The 11,362-nt window shown below is 41.3% G+C and overlaps 1 protein-coding gene across 1 annotated transcript in view; it reads left to right on the forward strand.

Moving 5' to 3' along the window:
- Csnk1g1 (casein kinase 1 gamma 1) overlaps positions 1 to 11,362 on the forward strand; it is a 150,864-nt gene that overhangs the window by 47,389 nt on the left and 92,113 nt on the right. The gene's annotated exons all lie outside the window — the stretch shown is intronic.

Below are 11,362 nucleotides of genomic sequence, written 5' to 3' on the forward strand. Positions count from 1 at the left end.
GAGGTGTTAGCTGATAAAGCTATGATTGCTGAATTTAAATAGTCTAACTCATGGCAGCCCCTGAAGAAATTGTGCAAGTTGCTACAAATGGAGACAAAGAAATTGGCAACATCACGTCTGATGCCATAAAGAAGGTCCAGAGGGCACCATCGCAATAAAGGATGGAAAAACCCTGAATAAGGAATTGGAAATTATTGAAGGCATGAAGTTTGATTGAAGATATATTTCTCCATACTTTATTAACGCATCTGAAGGCTGGAAGTATGAGTTCCAGGATGCCTGTGTTCTGTGGGAAAGAAAAATTTGTAGTCCAATCCATTGTCTGCTTTTGAAATTGCCAGTGCTCACCAAAAGCCTTAGTCACAATTGCTGATGGAGAAAAGAAGCTCTTGGTGCCCTGGTTTTGAACAGGGTGAAGGTTGGTCTTCAGGTTGTCATAGTCAAAGCTCCAGGATTCAGTGACAACAGGAAAAACCAGCTGAAAGTTGGCTATTTTTCTTTTCTTTTCTTTTCTTTCTTTCTTTTTTAATGTTTTTGGTACAGGGTCTCACTGTGCAGCTCAGACTTGTAGAGATCCTCCTGTTTTCAGCCACCCCAGCACTGGGATTATAGGGGTGTGTGTGTGTGTGTGTGTGTGTGTGTGTGTGCGCGCGCCACCATGCCCAGTCTTGGTGGCCTGCTCAGCGTGCCTGGGGGCAGGGCCAGCTCAGCCTGTGGTGCTTGGGACCCAACCCTGGCCCCTGCAGTTGCCTAAGCAGGCACTTAGTCTGCTGAGCTATCTCACCAGCCCTGTAGTTGGCTACTTTTATTGAGGGTGCTGTTTGGAAAAGAGAGTTTGAACCAGTCTTGAAGATGTTTGACCTCATGACTTAGAAAAGGTTGGAGAGGTCTTTGTGACCAACATGATGCTTTTGAAAACCAATGGTAACAAAGCACAAACTGGAAAATGTACTTAAGAAATCACTGAACAATTAGAAATCATAATCAGTGGATATGAGAAGGAAAAACTGGAGAATAGACTTTCAGACCTCAAAGACACCATTGCAGCTGGTGAAAAAGTAAAAGATCTCTTAAAAACAACTAGGATGCAGGAAAAAATAATTCAGTACCTGCAGACAATGCAAAGATGAACAACGTGAGACTAATAGGCATCAATGAGAAGGAAGGAGTCAATACGAATAATATAAAAAGAATATGGGCAGAAGTAATAGCAGAAAACTTCCCAAATACGGGGAAACTATCTGACATTCAGGTAACTGAAGAATGTAGAACTCCAAATAACATCAGTCCAATTAAAACCACACCCAGACATATAATAATCAAGATCCCAGAAATTTGGTACAGGAACAGTATACTAAAAGCCACTAAAGAAAAGAAACAGATCACGTTTAAAGGAAAACCCATCAGAATAACGGCACATTTCTCTACACAAACCATCAAGGCAAGAAGAGCATGGAGCAAAGTACTTCAAGTCCTGCAAGAAAACAAATTGCAACCCAGACTGATATACCCTCAAAACTCTCTTTCAAGTTTAATGGAGAAGTGAAATACTTCCATGACAAAGAACAGCTTAAGAATTTCATGATGACAAAGCCAAACCTACACAGACTATTAAAAGATGTTCTAGAGAGGGAACAAAATGACCACAACTCCTGAGAATGGAAAGAACCCACCAAATAGGGCAAACAGTTAAATACAGGAGAATAAGAGGTATACAAAAGCAGTCTTTCAGTTATTCTTTTGTATACAGCAGCAAGATATTTCCATCAGCACACTCTACAAATGGACTTCTCCTGCACCCTCTGGGGCGTGATTCTATCTGGGTCTACAGGGTGGATATCAAGGAAATAGCAGTAGTTCAGTCCTACAAGTGACACCTGGGCACCAGTAAGTGTTATGGACATTATCTATGTCCACTGCACACTAGAACTTTGTGCGATAGCCTATCCCCAAACTGTTAGAAGTGCTGATCATTTATTTGTCATTCCAGTATTTATCTAATGTTTTATTCTTAGTATTTCCTTACTATCATGAAAACTTTCTTAGTTCAGTTGTTTTGAAACATTCGATTTTTAATTAATTACTATTTAATTTTCTGAATATTGCTTAATCTTCATTTTTAAGATTTATACTGTATATTTGATTTACAATCTATGTAAAAGACATGGTATGATATTTTCTCCTACTGTTAGAAACTTTAAAAAAAATTTCCATTTTCTGTTGACTTTATATTAATTCTTCCCTATCTTTCATACACACACACACACACACACACACACACACGAAAAAAATATGTGTATAACCCGACATAAGATTGATACTGTTTCATAGAAATCTTTAAGGACCTTTTAAATGGGTTCATCTAATATATTTTACATAGTCCTGCATAACTATCATTTTGATGATAGTTATGAGAGCTTTTTATTCTTCATCCAGGAGCATATGGCAACTTCTCTTGCCTTTTGAATTATGCTCTTGGTTATTTCCTATATGCTACATCTGGAGGTATTAGACTATTTCGAGTTTGTATAACTGGAAAATATTTTACTTTTAGTTTTCAAAGGTATGTTTGCTAAGTATAAAATTCAAAGAGGGCAGATCTGTTTTTTCTTTTCCTTTCTTTTAGTCCTTTAATTAGTCTAGTTTCTTACACACTTGGTCTTTTTTTTTTTTTTTTCTTTCTAATGTGGAATAAGATGCTATTTAATTTTGTTCTTCCATAGCTAATTTTTTAATGTATATGCTTTAATGATTTGTTTTTCTTTACAATAAGTTTTGGACAATTTCATTTTTGTGTATCTGGGTATGATTTCATTCAAATTTCTTGTGCAAAAGGTTCATTTTTCTTGGAAATTGGTGTTATAAGTTCAACTAAGTTCAGAAATTATAAATCTTTAAATAGTTATTGCTTACTTCTTTCTACTTTGAGAATTCTAATTATATGAATATAAGTTTCTTGATTTTGACACAGTGAATTATTACATGACTGATCTGTAAATTCTTCATTTTTATTTGGATAATTTTTATTGTTATATTCATTTAAGTTTGTAAATAATTTATTTACAATGTGCAATTTAAAAAATGCTAACAAATTGAAAAGCAGTAAAATTCTATGTCAAAATAAGTAAATAAATAAACTTAAAAAACAAAAAAAGGAAAAACTGAATGAACAGCTAGCAGGTGAAGCTTTCAGAAGGAGCAACCGTGCCTCTGAAGGTCTGTGGGACAAACAGTGTGGAGGTGAATGAGAAGAAAACAGGGTCATAGAGGTCCTCAGTGCTGCGAGGGCAGCCATGGAAGAAGGCTTCATGCTGGCCAGGGGTATGCCCTGCTTCTGTGTATTCCCGTCCTGGATGCCTTAGCTCCTGCTAATAAACATCAAAATATTGGTATAGAAATTATTAAAAGAACACTGAAAATCCCTGTGAAGACCATTGCTGAGAACACTTGTGTGGAAGGTTCCTTCATAGTTGAGAAAATCCTGCAGAACTCCTCCGAATTGGCTATGACACTGGGCTCAGAGACTTTGTGGCTATGGTAGGGACAGGAGTCACTGATCCAGCAAAAGTCAGAAGATAGCCCCGCTGGATGCTGTGGGGGCGGCCTGTGTTAACAGCAGCAGGAGCTGTGGTCACAGAAATCCTTGAGGAGGTGAGGGACTCTGCATGGGCGCCATGGGCAGGATGGGTGGCAGGATGGGCAGCGGCGTATCCTAGCCTAGAACAGAGCTTGGCCCTTGCTCCTGAACAGTGACAGGAAGCACTATGCAGGGTGCTCCCCGGTAACTTCAAGAATTCAGCTGAAGGAAACAAAGGGAAGGCCAGCTGACGTTAGGAAACTAACTTCATGCCCACCGATGCTGGCTTCAGTGTATGATGGGTTACGGTTGTCATTGTCCATACCCACAGATCACTTACTTCATAGTTTTGAATACAAATACACTTGTGCGTTCCTGAAGCTGGGTGTCAGGGGCCTGAACCAGTGTGCTACTTTTAACTTAAGTCACGGAGGCGTTTCTCTGACAGTTCTGGTGCAGTCAGGATTCCAGTGCTTGCTATTGCAGACAGGAAGTCAGAAGCAGCCTTTCTGTGGAGAGGAAGGATAATTGTACAGAGTGAAGATCGATTGTATGATATCCTTTGTATAATAAAAGTCAGGCAGAGTTAACCAAACTGTATTCCTGTCTAGCATTGGAGTCTTAATTTTTTCTTAAATTGCTGCTACTGGGAATTAAAGCTGGGCTTTTGTATTATGTCCTAGCCCTTTTTAATTTTTCAGTCACTCTTTTCATTGCCTTAATTTGCCTAGACAGGCCTGGAATTGGGGATTCTCCTGTTTTCCCCCTCGTTCACAGGGTCTTCATTCCTTTTGGGAGGAACTAGTTTGTCTAATAATCAGAGTCAGGTTGTTGACAGTCATGGTTTTAGTACTCTTCTCAGTTGCTTTACCTTGAACTCTGCTTTTATTTTATTTTTGGTATTGGGACTCGAACTCAGGACCTTGCACTTAACAGGCAGATGCTTGTGCTGCTGAACTACATCCTTGGCCTGTGAACTCTGCTTTTAACTGTGGCTTCTACTGCCTTTCTTTGCTTTGGCATCTCTCTCTCCTCACTGTACCCACCCTGATTCCAGACTTTTAGCTGCTAGGTACACCCTTAAGTTCTCTTTGGTTTGGTTTTTACTAAGAGACTGGTCACAATATTATGTTGATACTTCAGGAAAGTCATAAAAGCTAATCCAAAAAAAAAAAAAAAAAAAAAAGCTAATCCAATAACTATCCTAAACTTTTCATTTCAAAATGAAATAAGTGGGAGTTTTTTTGTTTTGTTTTTGTTTTATTTGTTTTTGAGTTGGGGGTCTTGCTGTGTAGTTCAGGCTGGCCTCAGACTCGAGGTGATTCTCCTCCTTCAGCCTCCCAAGGGTAGGATTACAGGCCTGTGCCCTGTGCCTGGCTAATTTTTTTGATCTCTTTTATTCTTTTCTGACCAGGATTCATTGAATAGTCAATATGGTGTTGTGGTACACAGACACATATGTGTATCTGAAACAGAAGTTCTGGGAAGTGTTTCTCTTTACTGAATGTGGTGTTTGCTGGGCATGGTGGCATGTGCCTATAATCCCAGCACTCGGGAGACTGAGGCAGGAGAATCGCCTTGCTTTTGAGGCCAACAAGGCTACATCAGGAGACCTTGTCTCAAAAAACCAAAAAATAAGAAACAAGTAAATAAGATATTCAAAGAACATGTTGCTCAAGGTATTCTTCAGATATTTGAAGAGCTGGGGATATAGCTATGGTGCAGCAGCCTGGGAAGTGTGAGGTCCTGAGTTTCCCGGTACCCCAAAATAAAAATAAATAGATGAATATTTGAAAGCATTTATTTACTTCATATCCACTAATGGAATGTAACATGGAGATTAGAAGATACTTCTGCATTGTCTATTTTGTTGATAAGAAACATGCTGTATGCCACTACCAGTTGTAGTAAGCAAACTTAAACTGTTTACTGTTATCAATAGATATAGATAGACCTTTGAAAAATTTTGACACATGAAATTATCCCACTGTTACCTACTATTTAAATATATGTCTGCATAGTATACTAATGTAGTATTGTTAGTAGCAGTGAGTAAGTTTTCTGGCTTTTTTTTTTTTCTTTAATAATCTTATCTCTAGCTGTTGCTGCACATTTAAAGAGGTACTGTCTGGGTGGAGCAGGTAGTAGGCCAGCCTGTCCTCTGTGCCCCGTTGGACGTGGTAACCAGGGTCAGTTAGGTAGCGATGGTTACCTGTCCTATCTGCTAATTGCTACAAGGTCATTTGGATTTTTTTTTTTTTTTTTACAAGTTCTAGGTAATAATTTATACATGTGCTGCTTTCACTTTAGGTAGGACAAGGACATGTGACAGCAGAAGATCTAAACTGGGAACCTAAGACTGCGTTCCTTTGGCAGTATGGTTCTGAGAACAGATCTGCCTGTTATTTGACATAATGCTGTATCTAAGGAGTCTTGCAGTAAATGTTGCCGTTGTGGGTGACTTTCTGAACCAGGAAGTCCTCGTTCAGAGGGCGTATGGACAGCATCACATCCACAAGCAAAGCGCTGCTTTAAGAATTTGAGACTGGGCATGGCGGTGCACACCTGGAATCCCAGCTCTTGGGAGGCTGTAAACAGGAGGATCACTATGAGTCCCATTACACAGCGAGACCCTGTAGACCCTGTAGACCCTGCCCTAAATCCAAAAAAAGGCTGAATTTGAGGGTTGGCCAAATAACTTAGCGGATTAAAGCACCTACAAGCAGGGGATTCGGATCCCCAGGCCTGCCGTGCCATCCCCACCCCTGGGGCTCACTGAGAGAACAATTGAGTCTGGTCGTGATGGCACGTGCCTATAATCCCAGCTCTTGGGAGGCTGTAAACAGGAGAATCACTACGAGTCTGATGTGGTGAGACCCTAGACACCCTGTAGACCCTTCCTTAAAATACAAAAAAAAAAAAAAGGCTGAATTTGGATATCAAATTCCCAAACTACCGTGTGATGCAGTTTCTTCTTGCTTAACAATGAACGAGCCCGCAGCAGGAAGTGAGCGCAGGAAGCATTGTGGAGTTTGTGCAATATTTAATAAAAGCCTTGAGTGCTTGAGACTGAGCCAGCTCGTCGATGGTATTTTCCTGTCCATTAAACTGTTTGCTTTTCTCACAGTTACTGATTTACTTTATTTTAGACTGAAGTAATTATTCATTTTAGATTGACATAATTTTAATCCTCAGTCTTTTTTATGGCAGCAATAATAACTGTACCCAGGCTGTTTCCCTTTTTCCCCAGCCCGTTTTGAATATTTTTTTTATTTTGAGAGAGTCTGGCAAAGTTGCCCACACTGGGCTGGGATTTAAGATCCTCCTGCTTCAGGCCCCCAAGTAGATGGGATTAGTGTCTGCTGCCTGCCCTCAGTCTCGGTTACATTCTTCCAGAAGCGGGCATGGGGGCTCACGCCTGCACTTGTGACACTAGGAGGCTGAGGCGGGGTGGTCACTGCTCACTGTCCTGGCCCTCTCCTTCCCTCCTCTTGCCTTGCCCTTCGTATTTCCATGCAGCACCGAGGTGGGTCATTCTTCCTTCAGGGAGCTTTGCATGTAAGCCTTCTCCTTCAGGATTAGTATGTCGTAACTGGAATGAGTATAGCAGTAATAAAAATTAGGTTTCTCTAGCACTTTACAGAGTCCTTTGACATATTCTACCATTATATAATCCTTATAAGCACTCTGTGTGACAAACGTTTCCAACTTGTAGTAAATATATTTAAAACACAACCATTTGCTTATCCTCTTAATTGAAGACTTTGGTGATTTCACAGCAAGCCAAAGAATGAATTCACTATTCTAAACAAGCCTTTTACATTGCTCTAGAATTTTCTCCATAAAAACCTTCCCATCAAGTCAGTTTTATTGGGCTGGGGAGATAGCTCAGTAGAATAAGCGCTTGCCTGGCAAGTTCAATCCCCGGTTCCAAAAAAAAGAATTTTTATTAAAAAAGAAAAGAAATACACTACCCTATGCTAAGTTATCTGTAGAATAAGTTTATGAACTGAAAGCTGGCTCAGTCTTATAAAACTTTGAAAATTACATCTGGAAAAGGGATCCTCTGTGTGGAATGAATATGTGTGTGTGTGTGTGTGTGTGTGTGTGTGTGTGTGTGTGTGTGTGTATTTTTTAACAAAAACATGAGGAACCAAAAAAAGGAAGATGTAGAGAGCTGAGAAGTACAAAAAATTTGGAAGCTAGAAAGTTGATAGTGCGGTGGTAACTGATATAGCACTTAAAGCGGTCAACCAGTTTATATGAAAAATATTCCAGATAGGCTCAGAAATCGGAGACACTAGAAACTTCAGAAAGGTGGGGTACAGAGGGGCTAAAAAACAAAAAGTCAGGGGCTGGTGAGATGGTTCAGTGGTCTAAAGCACCTACTTGGAACAAGCTTAGCAAAGCACAGAGACCGCAGTTCAATCCCCCAGCACCGCATGCCAGCCAGCGCCGCCCCCTGGTGGGCTGAGCTGCCCCCCCCAAATAAATTTAATTTTTTTTAATATTTATTTATTTTTATTTATTACATTTATTTTGTGTGTGTGTGTGTGTGTGTGTGTGTGGCCAGCTCAGCCCACCAGGGGGCGGGGCTGGCTGGCATGTGGTGCTGGGGGATTGAACCGCGGTCCTTGTGCTTTGCCAAGCTTGTTTCAAGTAGGTGCTTTAGACCACTAAGCCATCTCTCCAGCCCTAAATAAATAAATTTAAAAAAAAAAAAGTCAGATTGAAAATCAGCAGTACTGTGAAAGCGGCCACCCAGCTGAGCACAGGAAAAATAGGAACAAGATTATATACCAGCATCAGGGAGGCTGAGGCAGGAGGATTTCTGGACTACAAAGCAAAGCCAGCCTGGACCACATAGGGAGATCCTGTCTGAAGGGGGAGAAAACCCCGAGCTATTAAAGAAATGGGATTTCACAGGTGCCTGGAATGCCTTTGAACTCTTGTAGCAGCAGCAGCAGCAGCATTATCATCATCATCATCATCATCATTTATTATTTTTACTTCAAAAGAGATCTAGGAATCATTTTTAAAATACATTGTTTGTAGTAATAGAAAAAAAGATTTTTCCTGAATCTGCAAATGAAAATGAGACTACAGTGACCTGTGTTCTGTAGCTTCATGTGCAAGGACCCTGGCCTTCCTCTGTGAACTTGTGGTGGGCATGATGCAGAGCAACTATCAGCAGGACCCTGTGTGCTGAAACTGGGTTTAGAGCTCAATAACTGCTTCCACAGAGCCAGGAAGGCCTCTCCTGAAAATTACGTGCGTCGTCCTAATGGGTGTGGAAGAAATCTTGAGTTGAATTGAAGAGTTACTGTGCTTGGGAGTTGGCTATTCTCAACTACTTCATCTCCTTCATAGTATTTGTGTCCTCTTCACAAGTTCATTAAACATCTTTTTTAGGGGCTGGGGAGATAGCTCAGTGGGCTAAGGACCCGCCTGGCAAGTGCAAGGACCCGGGTTCAATCTCCGGTACCACATGGTGTGCCAGCCCCACACCTAGCTGGCCACTGACATGAGGCGTGGTGGCACACGCCTGTAATCCCAGAGCTGGGGAGGCTGAGACAGGAGGATCACTATGAGTCTGAGCTTAGTAACAACATCCTGTACCAAACAAATAAAATAATAATAAAGATTTAAAATTAAAGAAAGGAGACAAGGAAAATCATAATTTAAAAAAAATCTTATATATATATATTAATATTTGTTTGTTTATTTATTTTGCGGTACCAGGGATCAAACTCAGGACCTTGTGCTTGCCAGGCAAGCACTTACTCCACTGAGCTATCTCCCCAGCCCTATATTTTTTAAATTTTTTGATAGAGGGTCTTGCAATGCAGTTCACACTCATAGTGATCCTCCTGTCTCAGCCTCCCCAGCGCTGGGATTGCAGGCATGCTCCACCAAGCCCAGTTTCAGGGCCAGCATGGTGTGCCCAGGGTTCTGGGGCTGGCATAGCATGTGGTACCAGGGATTAGACTTTGGACCTTGCACTTGCTGGGCAGGTGCTTCTGCTGCCAAGCTATCTCCCCAGCCCTCATTAAATGCCTTTTAAATTTTGGGTTTCATAGAAACATTAATTGGAAATACAAAGTAACCTTTTGAAGTCTAATACACAGAGGAAAATGCCTATTTTCTGCTTGTGCTCTTAAAAATGTCCATATTACAATGATTTCTTAGGTGTTTGGCATCTTGTTCACTTTATTGTGTTATTTGCAGGCAGAGCCATTACTCGGTGTACTCCTTGGCCTATGACAGTAGAGGTACGGAGGTAAAGGACAGTGATGTGTTTACCTTGTAAAGGTCCTTGTGTCTAGAGCTTGGTGAAAGAGAACTTGTATTACAAGTGGCTTTTTATCTCCCAAATGTTTTATTTTTCTTATTATCAGAACAGTGATGTCATATAAAAATCAGAAGAGACTGAGACGCAACTGGTCGAATGCCTTCGTAGATGTCTTCATCCTTTCCCATGCATATGTATTCAGCTGTGTTTATATGGACGCAGAACATTGTGTTGTCCGTACTGTTTAGTCAGCTGAGCAGTTGGGTATCTGAGATGTGCAGAACACATCCTCGGTATCTTTATAGCCTAGTGGGGTAAGACAGGGCAGAAAACCCCAGGAGCAGCTGAAGCCCAGTGTGGTGTCTCCAGAGGTGCTGTGTGCCCAGCTCTTGGGAGCTGGGCCTGCTCAGGGCTGGCTGGTGCACGAAGCAGCAGACTGAAGGTGTGTGGGCGTGCTAAGTGATAGCGGTGTGCCTCAACCCCGTCTCTATCCACGTTCCTAGTCTAGAGATCAAGGTCCGCTTTTTCTCCTGGTACTGGGGATTGTCCTAGGGCCTCACGTGTGCTAAGTGATGGCTTTGCCACTGGTCACACCCACAGGGCTCCCTCTTTAAAGGGAAGGTCTTGCTTACGTTGGCCTCAAAGTTGTGATCCTCCTATCCCAGCTTCCCAAGTAACTGGCACTATAGGTATGTACCACCATGCCCGACCTAGAAAAATACCAGTTCCATTTATAGAAGTAGGCAAGTTGTGAGGAGAAGTCTTTATTTCAGCAGGCACTCTGAGATATTTGTTATCCAGATGCAGTACATAAACATGTCTAGCCCTCTGCCTGCAGGCCTCCTGCACTCTGGACAGCCAGTAATGATCTCATGAGATGGTAAATAAACTTGTAACACAATATGATTTTTAGTGGTGGTTTTCGTGCCATCTTTACATGGTGTTCTGCTGTGGACCACCTGGATGATGGTGGAGCTCTGTAGAGGCGAGCGCAGGGCAGTGCTAACTCTGCCCGCTGGGGTACAGTCAGCGAATGTGAGATCTCTGTGTGTCAGATGTCACACACATTTGTGCCACTGAAAAACCCCACTCATGATTAAGAGCATTTTGGTCTACTTTCATGAGGGCAGGCCTGTGAAGACACGTAATTATTATTAATCAGACATGTATTTGGTTACTACACTTCACCTTGTATTAGTTTGTGAAGTAATTTAATAATTTAAAGTATCTTTTAAAAGAGCATTTTGAGATTTGCGCACATTAACTATATTATATATTCTACATATGGCACAAGATAATTCCTCATGGTTCATTGCTGCCCGAGCAGGCCAAATGAGGTAAGTGGTTAAAATACAGAATGAGTCCTGCTGAGCACCTGCAACAGTTTTGAGAACCATGTCCTTACTGCATAGCAGATGAGTTCCCTAAAACACAGGCCTGGCATTAATTGGTTTTATTTCACATTATCACTTATGCCATCCAGCGTTAACACT

This window comes from Octodon degus, unplaced genomic scaffold, assembly GCF_000260255.1.
Source record: "Octodon degus isolate 3935 unplaced genomic scaffold, OctDeg1.0 scaffold00026, whole genome shotgun sequence".
In the NCBI taxonomy this organism is placed as follows: Eukaryota; Metazoa; Chordata; class Mammalia; order Rodentia; family Octodontidae; genus Octodon; species Octodon degus.